The 13,276-nt window shown below is 35.1% G+C and overlaps 1 non-coding gene across 1 annotated transcript; it reads left to right on the top strand.

Moving 5' to 3' along the window:
• Positions 1–6,106: 6,106 nt before the first annotated feature.
• On the top strand, positions 6,107–6,210 carry LOC112098624. Its single transcript, XR_002905734.1, has one exon. It is a non-coding gene; the product is annotated as a small nucleolar RNA R71 (small nucleolar RNA).
• The last annotated feature ends 7,066 nt before the right edge of the window (positions 6,211–13,276 follow it).

Below are 13,276 nucleotides of genomic sequence, written 5' to 3' on the forward strand. Positions count from 1 at the left end.
TCAAGTAGCTCATTAGCAGTGTGAGCACAAATAAAAAGCTTTTTCGCACTGGAAGGAATAAAGTAGTTTTTTATTGCATGGTTAAGAAATGTGATAAAGCCATCATAAAAATTATTGACATTTAACAAACCGATGGGTTTCTGGTGAATGTGCAGTTGGGCCCAAGATGCTAGTGTGATAAGTGCCTTTAGTGTGGCAAGATCTCCTGGAAGGAAAATAAAAGCATCAGCATGATTAAGCATTTCAATTATTCGTTCTTGCATACCTGAGACGACTAACTCTTCTCCAGTCGGTGAGTCAGACACACTACCCAAAGGTTTTAGGACTCTTGGAATGATGCCTAACACTTGGCTTCCTCTAACAAAAGCAGCTTCTGAGACCAATTTTGATAACCCTCAGTTACCTCCTCCATACACCAAGTGTAATTTTCTCTCTGCTATGCTTCGACTAAGATCTATGGCTGCATCAACGAACTCTTTATGTTTGCCATAGGTAAATCCAGAAAGCACACAAATGTTCTTGAATTGTCTATTAGGAGTAGCTGCCATGGGAATATTTCTCAAAAATAATTTGTGAGTGCTTAACAAAAAGTCGTATTTAAGAATCTTGGTGACAATGGATCACAACTGTGTATGAGGTGGCATGTCGATGTCAAATAACGCGTAAAGCACATGGCTCGATAGTCAAAAAGTAAACAGTAAAAACAAACAGTAATAAAATTATTAAAGACAATAATGCAAATGATAAAACAACAGTGAAATGAAATAAAATAACAATAAAGTAAAATGATATTTATAGGTAGTTGCGACTGTGGCTCACATCTTCCTCTGGTTTTACGTCCAGAAACGGCTTGAACGCCCTCTATGGGTCGAGGATAGGCTTCCCATCCAATTTTCTTATAAACTGGCAAACAGGGTCGTTTATAGTCAGATTCCCGAGACTATATCGAGCATGCTCTTTCTGGAATAATGACCATAACTGGAGAATCGCTCTTTGCACATATCCACTGGGATGCGTTTCAAGAGATCGAAGGATATAATCCAATGACTTTTTATTCAAGCCATCCCTAATGAATTGAATCTTATTTTCCCTGTTATCAGACAACATTCCTGCCAATCGTACTTTCGCCTCGATTAACCAACGAATGTCAGTAGGTATGTTATTCCTCATGAGCAATCGCATGCATTCAGACCGAGCTTTATAGATCGTAAAGAGGACATTCTGAGGGAGTGAAGGGAATCGCTTGTGAAGCTTCGCTAGAATCTCATTTCTGTCCATACCATCGCCTCAGAATATCAGTTATTATGGGAAACTAAAGTAACCGACTTGATTGTCACGGAGTACCGTTAACCGCCACTTCACCGGGGTAACAAACTAAAGCACACAAACAGAAAAACAAATTAAAACACATAAAGAAAATTAAAATCATCCTCTTTTTGAATTTACCTCAAGCTCCAACTGGATGTCGTAAACACCTCTCTCAATATTTCTGAGTTGGCTTTCTAAATCCTCAACGTAGGCTACTAACTCTGGTGGTTGTAGAGCCCAAATGCGATGTGTTTTACAAGATTGAATCTGCCTTTTGAGATGAGTTTTGATACGTTAAAGTGGTTTAAGAATGTTCAGGAGGAACGATCTTCGGCACTCATGATTAACAATGATAAGAGAAAACTTAATGGTAAAACAAACACACTTATGCAAAAATAAATTCAATAAGCAAAAGAATAATAAAAAAAAGAAAAAGATCAAACCACTGAAAAGCAAAAATCAATTCAAATCTGGTGGGTCACTCAAATTTATTTCGGTGTCTTCTCCATGTGGTTGGTACTCTAGATATGACTTTAATCTTTGACCATTAACTTTAAACGTAACACCGTTCTTTGGGTCTTTAATTTCAATTACCCCATGTGGAAAAACAGTATGAACAATAAATGGACCAGACCATCGAGAGCGCAACTTACCTGGGAATAGGTGCAAACGAGAATTGAATAAAAGCACTTTCTGACCTGGAGTGAAAGACTTTCTCATAATATGCTTGTCACGAAAGACTTTCATTCATTGCTTGTAAATCTTGGCATTTTCGTATGCGTCATTACGAATTTCTTCAAGTTCTGCCAGTTGTAATCTTCTTTCTGAGCTGGCTTGCTGTATGTCAAAATTGAATTTCTTGATGGCTCAATATGCACGATGCTCGAGTTCCACAGGTAGGTGGCAAGCTTTTCCATATACTAGCCTGTAGGGTGACATCTCAATCGGTGTCTTGAAAGCCGTTCTATATGCCCATAATGCATCATCAAGTCTTAATGACCAATCTTTTCTGTCCGGTCTCACCGTCTTTTCTAATATGTGCTTTATTTCTCGATTGGAGATCTCCACTTGGCCACTGGTTTGCGGATGATATGGGGTCGCCACTTTATGAGTGATTGAATATTTTGTCAAAAGAGCCTTGAATGCTTTATTACAAAAGTGGGCACCACCATCACTTATTATTGCTCGAGTGAATCCAAAGCGCGAAACAATGTTGCTTTTCAAAAATCCTATCACCACCTTGTGATCATTGGTTCTGCATGGAACTGCTTCTACCCATTTCGATACGTAATCAACAGCAACCAGTATGAATTGATGACCAAAAGAAGGGGAAAATGGTCCCATGAAGTCGATACCCCATACGTCAAAAATCTCGACCACTAAAATTGGATTTAGTGGCATCATGTTCCTTCGTGTAATGCTCCCCATTCGTTGACACCTATCACATGAAGAACAGAAAGTGTAAGCATCTCGAAATATAGTTGGCCAATAGAAACCACATTGTAAAACTTTTGTAGCTATTTTCTTAGCACTGAAATGGCCTCCACAAGCTTGATCATGGCAGAATGAAATGATATTCTGAATTTCATTTTCTGGGACACATCGTCTCACAATTTGATCTGCACAATACTTGAACAAATATGGGTCATCCCAAAAGAAATTCTTTATTTCTGCAAAGAATTTAACCTTGTCTTGCTTGGTCCAATGCTCTGGAAGTTTACATGTAACAAGATAATTAACTATATCAGCATACCAAGGTAAAACTTCCACACTCATTAATTGTTCATCTGGAAAGGACTCATTCAATGTTAATGGCTCTGTAATTGTGTCAAAATGGAGACGAGAGAGATGGTCTGCCACAACATTTTTTGTGCCTTTCTTATATTTGAATTCTAAGTCAAATTTCTGCAGAAGTAACACCCAACGAATTAGTCTAGCTTTTGCATCTTTCTTTGTGAGAAGATATTTAAGAGCAGCATGATCTATGAATACAATTATTTTACAACCAATAAGATAAGATCGAAATTTTTCCAATGCAAAAACTATTGCTAGCATTTCTTTTTCAGTAGTTGAATAGTTCAACTGTGCATCATTCAATGTCATACTAGCATAATAAATAACATGGAGAATTCGATAAACTCTTTGTCCTAATACTGCTCCTACTGCATAATCAGATGCATCACACATTAACTCAAATGGTAAGTTCCAATTTGGGGGCTGAATGATGGGTGATGATGTCAACAACTGCTTTAATTTTTCAAATGCCACAAGACATGAATCATTAAAGATAAAATGTACATCTTTAGCAAGTAAATTGTATAAGGGTCTAGAAACTTTGCTAAAATCTTTAATGAAACATCTATAGAAACCAGCATGCCCAAGGAAAGATCTTACTTCTCTGACTGTTTTGGGTGGAGGAAGATTATAAATGAGATCCACCTTGGCTTTGTCAACCTCAATACCTTTGCTCGAAATGATGTGACCGAGAACAATACCTTGTTTTACCATAAAATGACACTTCTCCCAATTTAAGACCAAGTTCTTTTCGATACATCTCTGCAGAGCTAGTGTTAGATGACGTAAACATTGATCAAATGAATCACCAAAGACAGAAAAGTCATCCATAAAGACTTCAAGGAATCGTTCAACCATATCAGAAAAAATGCTCAACATGCATCGTTGAAATGTAGCAGGTGCATTACATAATCCAAATGGCATTCTCCTATATGCAAAAGTGCTAAAAGGGCAAGTGAAAGTGGTCTTCTCTTGATCTTTTGGTGCTATGAGAATTTGATTATATCCTGAGTAGCCATCTAGAAGGCAATAAAATTCATGGCCTGCTAATCTATCAAGCATTTGATCGATAAATGGTAAAGGAAAATGATCTTTACGTGTGACAGAATTCAACTTCCTATAATCAATGCATACACGCCATTCTGTAGTTACTCTAGTTGGTTTCAATTCATTATCGGCATTTGTAACTACAGTGACTCCTGACTTTTTGGGGACAACTTGCACATGACTGACCCATGAACTATCAGAAATGGGGTAAATGATACTTGCATCTAATAGCTTAAGGACTTCAGTTCTAACTACTTCTTTCATATTAGGATTTAACCGACGTTGCATTTCCCTAGTAGATTTAGCATTTTCATCAAGGTGAATGTAATGCATGCAGTCTACGGGATTTATACCTTTTATGTCTGCTATGGTCCATCCTAATGCTCCTTTGTGCTCTTTTAAAACATCCAACAACTTACCTTTTTGTTCGTCATTGAGGGATGCTGAGATGATTACCGGTAGAGTACTTTCTTCCCCCAAAAATGCATATTCCAAAGTGTTGGGCAATGGTTTGAGCTCGAGTTTCGGTGGTGATTCTGATGATGGGATGAGTTTTTTCTCTGATGGTGCTAGTTGTTCAACTCTTGGCTTCCATTTATTAGTGTCCATGGATGGTGCTGAGTCAAGTAGGGCGTTGACCTCATCGACCGATCTGTCAATATCAAAATTTAAACCTAAGTGAGTTAAACATGTTTGTAAAAGGTCATCACTAAGGTTTGAAACAAAAGTGTCATCAACTAATGCTTCAATTAAATCCACATCAACGATTCCATCATCTGTATTGTGAGGTTGTTTGGCAATGTTGAAGATGTTCAGCTCCATAGTCATGTTGCCGAAGGACAACTGCATATTTCTAGTCTTGCATTAAATATGAGCATCTGCAGTTGCCAAGAAAGGTCGGCCTAGAATAATGGGGATGTGCTTCCTTGAATCCTGTATTGGTTGAGTGTCAATTACAATGAAGTCAATAGGAAAATAAAACTTGTCTACCTGGATAAGCACGTCCTCCACAATATCACGAGGTATTTTCGTGGACCGATCTGCAAGTTGTAATACCACTGGAGTTGGGTGTAATTCTCCCAGTCTAAGTTTCACGAAAACAGAGTAAGGCAACAAATTTACACTAGCTCCTAAATCTAACAAAGCATTCTCAATTGTGTGGTTCCCTATGCTACATGAGATAGTGGGGGAACCCGGATCTTTGCATTTTAGAGGAATTTTATGTTGGAGTATAGAACTAACGTTTTCTGTTAAAAATGCCTTCTTTTGAACATGCATATTTCTCTTTTTAGTACACAAGTCTTTAAGAAACTTGGCATAAGATGGAACTTGTTTAATAGCATCAAGCAATCGGATGTTAACACTTACCTGTTTGAAGATTTCGAGAATCTCACCTGTAGATTTTCCCTTTTTCCCTTTAGCTAACCTTTGAGGAAATGGAGCTCTGGGAACATATTCTCGTGGGTTGATTTCTTCTTTCTCCTCCGATGATGAGTCCTCAACATTCACAGGTACAATTTGATTTTCTTTCGTCACCGGCATCTCCACTTTATTGTCAACTTCTTTTCCTTTTCGCAAGGTCATGACGGCTTTGACCTCTCCATGCTACTGCGGTGAACTGGTACTTGCTTCATGCACTCCTTTAGGGTTAGGCACTGGTTGACTTGGAAATTTACCTTTCTCGACAGTCATTGCCAAAGTCTGAATTGAAGAAGCAAGTTGTCCCACTATCTTCTCAAGGCTTAAAACTGATTGAGCTTGTGAGTTGAAGCCCGCTCTTCTAGTACTCCTGAGTGATCGACTCCGTTGTTGGGAATTATCCGCTTGTCGCTGGAAGAATTCCCAAATCTCTGATGCACTTTTTGACATTAGCTTTCCTCCACTTGTTGCCATTAGTCATTCTTGCATATTCGGTAATAATCCCTCCAAGAAGTATTGGCATTGGTGCCATTTCTCGTACCCATGATGTGGACACTTCAAAAGTAACCCATTGAATCGCTCCTATGTTTCGAAAAATTGCTCGTCATCTCTCTGGGTAAACTCTGAGATTTCCTTGCGAATAGCATTGGTTTTATGTACTGGGAAATGTTTATTTAAAAATTTTGTAACCATTTGTTCCCATGATGCAATGCTATTAGCAGGTAATGTATTAAGCCATGAACGAGCTCTATCCTTCAAACAAAATCGGAATAATCTGAGTTTTACATCATCATCTGAAAAATTCTCATATTTAAATGTTTGACAAATTGGGTGAAAATTATTCAAATGATTGTATGGGTCCTCATTTTCTAAGCCATAGAATGTGGAAAGACAATTTAGCACACTAGGTTTTAATTCAAAACTCCTAGCAGCTACATTTGGGTATCGTATGCATGATGTGCTCAAATTAGCTAAGGGACTAAAGTAGTCCTTAAATGGCCTCTCCTGTGGTGCTTGTAAATCCATTTTGTTTTTAATGTTTTGGCGTGTGCGAAATGTTTTCTCTAGTTCAAGGTCTATAGGTTCAAGATTAGGTAATAATGACCTACGACCATGCATGCAAGAAACACAAAAATAAATGGGAACAAAACAAATAAAAATAAAGAAGAATGAGAAATTACGATACTAACCTTATTGCGCTATTACAACCTTACTATAAAAACACAAAAATAAATACGCAAAATAAATTAACTAAAAATAAATTAATAAGATAAATAAAAATCACAACGAAGAAATAAAAAAATAACTTGAAAATTAAATTATAGAATTTTAAAGAAGAGAAAAAGAACAGAAATACTAACCTCTAAATGTAGATTCACTTTTTTTTTTCTTTTCTTTTTTTGGTAAAAAAATACAAGAAAATAATTAAATGGAAATATTCACAAAAATTAAATCTATGAATTAAAATTACTTACCTCCCCGGCAACGGCGCCAAAAACTTGTTGTGCAAATTTTATTGAACTCGCAAGCGCACGAATCTGTTGTAGTATAGATTAATGGTGACGAGTGTCGATCCCACGATGAGGTGGATTTTAATTATTTATAGAATTAATTTTGTAAATGGGTGGTTGGATTTGTGGTGGAAATAATTTAGAATATGCTAAAACTAAATTAAAATGGCGAGAATAAATTCTGAAATTGGAATTGAAATGGCAATAATAAAATGAAGAGAATTCTAATAAAATGACGTACTTGGGTATCTGGATCCGTATCAACATGCATCATGAGCTAAATAATCCTTATTAATGCCAATTAAATCATGAGGGGGGAATCCACACTTCATGAACCACACTCTAATAAATATGGTGCTAAGGGCTTATCGTGCCAAATAATAATAATCTTATACTAGAGAGCCAGTGAAACCAGGGCAGTACTGGAGAAGATTATTATTATCTGTCAACGAGAAGTCAAAACATCCACAAAAACTAGAGGGGAAGGGAAAAAAAATTTACCAAATCAAGCCCATGACACATGTTGAGACTTCACCTTCAACCCAAGCTTGAAAGAAAATTAGCCACTCATAGTTGAACTAGGGGCAAAATGAAAATTTATTAAAATACGTAGAAAATACAAGATAGAGAGAGAATTACAGAAAATGTATCCCAAAAATGGATTCAGAGGTGCCAAATTAGGGGGGGAGGCCCCCTTTTTATAGATACATCGAGTAAATCATGGCCATCGGATTAAAAACAGTTTGGACGCTCAAGATTGTGCCACGTCATCATTCAACAGTAAAGTCAACAGCACGCGTGAACAGTAACGCGGTTTGAACAGTAACACAGTTTACACACGGTTTGAACAGTAACGCGGTTTGCACAGTAAATAATCCCCTGTGTTGCATGTACCGTACGCGCATTTTTTGGTCCACTAATATGCTGCCACGTCACCATAAACAGTACATGAGAATTTTAGTCCAACAGGATCTTGACACGTCATCAGTCAATGCCACGTCATCGATTCGTACATGTGAACAGTGTCGTGAATAGTACCCGTACATGTGAACAATGCCATTTTTCCTTTTATGCTCCTCCTAAGATTTTCGACCGTCCTGAGTTAAAAAATGATGTCCGTTTTGCCATTTGATCTCTTGTTTATTGTGAAATGACTATGATGCCCCTAAAATACATAAAATACTTAATTAAAATAAAACACACATAATTAAAGTACAAGAAACTTAAACTCATAAAAGTAAGTAATACTTTATATGTAAAATAACGATTTTCTCCTTTATAAATATGTATTTTCTAACACTCAACAATATCCAAAAAAATTATTATAAAAGTAAGCCAAAAGAAATAAAAATGAATGGTATGGGTATTAATACTTTAACGACATGGATCTTTCAAGGTATTTTAAAACTATAGGGACTAAATAAGCACTAATCTTAAAATACATGGACTAAATGAGCTTTTACCCTTCATCTTAGGGTAGCAAGAAGAGTGCTAAGATACTCACAAGTCACAATGAATTATGGCTGGAAATTTTAATAGAGATATAGATGTGAACTTAATTAGTTTCGGTGATAGTGATTGGGGTGGCTGTCTTGATGATATGAAAAGCACCTCGGGTTAGTTTTGACATAATCTCTTAGGCATTATAGAAGCAACTAATAGTGGCATTATCCACTACTTGAGCCGAACATATTTATGCTTCATTGGTAACTTCTTAAACTATTTGGCAACGATGAATTTTAGGAGACATATAAGAGAAATAAGATGATGACAAAAAGTTGTTTTATGACATTAAATCAACTATAAGCATGGTAAAAAATTTAGCTTATCACAGCAGAACAAGAAGCATAAGCATAAAGTATCATTTTATATGAGAAGCAATTGGCAATGGAGACATTTAGCTCAAGCATTGCAAGTTTAAAGAGCAGACGACTGACATATTCACAAAAGCTCTGCCAGAAGTGACATTCCATCAGCTAAGGGAACTTTTGGGAGTTGAAAAACATCACCTAAAGGGGGAGAATGTTGATTAAAGTTATGTTCAATTTTCTTTAATCCTAGTCATATTAGTCTTGAAAAGCCAGTTCCAAAGCCAACTTTTGTTGAACGTATGCATATGGTTAGCAACTCTTGACTGCAATTGCATATGCTAGCATGAAATTTCTTACTTTTCATCAAAGTCAGCACTGAAGCCATTAAAACTGAAAGATGGCCAAGATTTTTTCCATGCGTTCATATTGTAAGCTTTGCCTATAAATAGATAAGCATAATGCGGTCGTAGTCCATCCTAAAATCCCAAGTTTGAGAGCAATTGCAAGTGAAGTACCTTTAGCAATTTGAGAGCTTTTAGTTGAGTATCCTAGTAACCAATTATTGCCAAAGCATAGGTTGCATAATCATCAATATCACGGTGGTTTCGACTTTTAGAGAAATATAAATTATAGTGACAAGTAAATGCAAAGAAAATCAGGTACAATAATTTATATAGTTTGATGTAAAGCCTACTTCCATAGACAAAAACTGCAAGATAATTTAAGGATAATTATCATTTGTATACCTTAAATTTATTCTGTTATAAAAAGTACTGATGTGCTCATAATTTATTTATTATTTTAATACTTCTTTAACTTAATTTTAGGTTAAATTGTATTTTATTATATTAATTTTATTTTAATTTTTATATTTGTTATATTAAGTATAGTATGAGATTAAAAAGGAATTAAATTGGAACATTTAGGAGGAAATCAACTTGAAGGAATAAAAAAGGGATCGCAATAAAGAGATTTAATTGAAATAATTCAAGGAAGATTTTATTAAATGTAGCAACATGCATGCAATCGCGTGGGGAAGCATTGAAGAATTATTTTTCAAAGAAAATATGGCTTTCACGTGAAGTTGGGCCTTTTGATTTTGCAAGATAATGGCCTAAGATTGTAAAGGTGGTGGCTGCAATTTTAATCCTTTCCATGTGAGGATTTAGGGCGCAACAATATAAAAAGAAAAGTGAAGAAGGCAGCCGCAAAAAAATTGAAAATTGGAGAGAAAACCCAGAGCAAGAAAAAAAAGAAAAGAAGAAGAAGAGAAGCCACCGCTGCAAATTCGAGAGCAACAATTTAGAGAAGTCAATTGTGTTGAAATTGATTAAAAAAAAAAGGAAAAGTCAAATGGGAACACATTGATTGCATTCAAATTGGCGGCTGGACTTTGACAAGCAAAATGCCAATTTTGAACCGCGTGATGAATTTGTCAAAAAGGAAGAAAGTTGTTGCCAACTTGTTAGATTTTTGACGTGATAGTTTGGCTATAAATTGGAATGTCATTTGATGAGAAATTAGTAGCAATGAGCTTCGGCATTGCTCAAGAAAATAGACATGAAATGTTGGCCATGGAGAGAAGCAATCCAAATTGAGAGGAGAGAAATGTTCTTAAGCATGTAGTTATATTGAATGAGCATTTGGCTCCTCAATATGGGTATTACGGGTGTGCTTTGTTAAGGGATATTTCTCAGGATTATGTATTTGGGGCTTGGGTGAGAGAAAATTATTTCTGAGAGTGGTTGTAATAATTTTCCACATAGTGAATATTTTTCTCTGGTTGTCTTGTGACAACGGCCGTGGTTTTTCTCCGTATTTGGAGTTTTCCACGTAAATCTTGTGTTGTATGATTGGTGTATTCTCCATTTAATTTTTCTATTAATTTGTTGCTTGATAAATTGCTTGGAGTGATCTTGGGAGGAAGCTCAATTTTCTAACAAATTGTAGAGATTGGAGAGAGACAACTTCTTGAGTGTTTTTTTTCCTCTTCTCTATTATCTTACTTGAATGTTCCCAATTAAATTCATGAATTCTCTTTATATTCCCATGAACTAATTTATTTTGCTAGGGCTACGATATAGCCTAAGTATGAAGATTTAATTCAATAAATCTGTGTTATTTTTAATTTATTATTTCATGGTTGAGTGTTCATTATTTTGCTTAATGCTTTTAAATATCTGACCAATATTTGAATAATTTGAGGATACATAATGAGACCGAGAGGAGATTTATGTATTTTTGTTTTGTGTAATGGATGCCATGAATTGAACAAAAGACAAAGATGTGCCAATGTGATTCGTGCATTTTTATCTAAGAATTTTCATAGAGCTTAATGAATCTTTGTATATTTAATTTCACATAGAGATATAGTGGGTTAATACGTGAAAGTATTTTTGATAATACTCGAGAGAGGGTATTGAATAGATTAGGGAAATTGACTGTCAACATGTGTAATAAAATTTAATAGCATAGATGGAGGATTAAATTAGATTAGTTATGGTGAAATCGGATATCCTAGTGTTTTAATCTCTTGGTGATTTCTATTATTACCTGCATCTTTATTTAATTTTTAGTTATTTAATTTTAATCTAAATTCGCCTATTTGACTGTTCAACTAAATTAGGGTTAGATAATTTCGGTAGCTAATATGATATATAATCTCGGTGGAAAGATACTCTACTCTTTATTATATTACTTATGCCGACTAGTACACTTGCTAATTTACTCATCAAATACTATAACACTTTGAGGGTATATCAATCGTCTATCTTAAATTGATAAGAGTTATTTGCCGACCACTAAATCATTAGCCGTCATTTGAAAGTTAACAGAATTACTCCGAATTGATGATTTTACCCTTGGAACTAAAATTAAATTAAAGAAAAATTATTACTTGTATACCCTAAATTCTCGTATTATCACTTATATACCTTTAAATTATCACTTGTATCATTTATTTTCATATGAAAAAACTAGATGAGTCCTCTGACATCAGCATATTTAAACAGAAACTAACAATTTAGTGAATGGGAGATACATTTTGTCAACTTATGATAAACGATTGATATACCCTGAAAGTGTTGTAGTAAGTTTGATAATGGAGTAAACTAAGGGTATGCGAGTAATAATTTTTCATAATGTTACTAGTAAATGGAAATTTTCAAAATTTGGGAAAAACTCTTAAAACCTATGTGGAAGCATGGATTGAGTAATTACCAGTGTTATGGTGACTGTGACTTTTGGAGAAATATAAATATGATGATAAACAAATGCAAATAAAAGAAGACACAATAATTTACTTTGTGCGGCTTAAAGTTTATGTCCACGGGTAAAAATTGGAAGATAATTTCACTAATAAATGGGAATTTACAAAGTGGGAAAACTCTCAAAACCCAAAAAACCCTAAATCACCTAATTAAATCCTCATTAGAATACTCAAGTAGAAGTTCTCTTAAATCTCTCAAATAGCTTCACTTGAAATTGCTCTCAAATGTGGGATGTGTAACAAGTGAAGAATTACCCTTTATTTATAGGGAGTATTGCTCACCTACTACAAGTTTTAATTTGGCTTCAATTTGCCAAATTGGCAAATTGGCAAATTATGCTCAACTTTGTGAGCACCAAATTCGATTTTTCAGCACTTTGAATTTAGTGCCCACAAAGTTCAACTTTTTTTCAACAATTCTCCATCTGGACAAAAATTTTAAAACCTGAACCAACTGTCAACAAACCATCCTCCAATCTTTATCTTCTCCGAGTACTTTCAAACTTGGAGATATTGATCAAGTTTAGAAAATGCTCAAACTTGATCGATGGCACAACCCTGGTCAATATATATGCGAGATTCTCTGCAGTTTTGATTTTTTGAATATGAATAAAATATGTTTCGTACGTATATGATAAACTTGATTATTTACTAAGTCGATTGTGCCTTGACTATCACAGTACACGTTAACATGTTCTTGTACCAGGCCCAAGTTTGCAAGCGAACCTTGTAACCAAATAATCTCTTTAATAGCCTCCATAATTACCATTCACGCAGCCTCTGTGGTCGACAGTGCGACTGTAGACTATGATTCCCTGCTTCGTCCAACTTCATTAATTTTAAAAAAAAATTAAATTTATGAATTTTTATGCATGTTAAATTTTTGTTATAATAATTAACTACATTTACTAGGGCGGGTAGAATTCACTCATATTTATTGGGTGGGCAATATAATATTACCATGAATTTTTGGTTCATCAGATCCTAATCCTCATGGAGAAAAAAATTCAGGAAAATCTTCTTGAAATGTGGTTATATCATAAAAAGAATGTGGTGGCGGGACAGACTATAAAATAAATAAGTAGTCTATCATTAAAGTCAGAGCTTCACAAGGGAAA

This window comes from Citrus clementina, unplaced genomic scaffold, assembly GCF_000493195.1.
Source record: "Citrus clementina cultivar Clemenules unplaced genomic scaffold, Citrus_clementina_v1.0 scaffold_5, whole genome shotgun sequence".
Taxonomy (NCBI): Eukaryota; Viridiplantae; Streptophyta; class Magnoliopsida; order Sapindales; family Rutaceae; genus Citrus; species Citrus x clementina.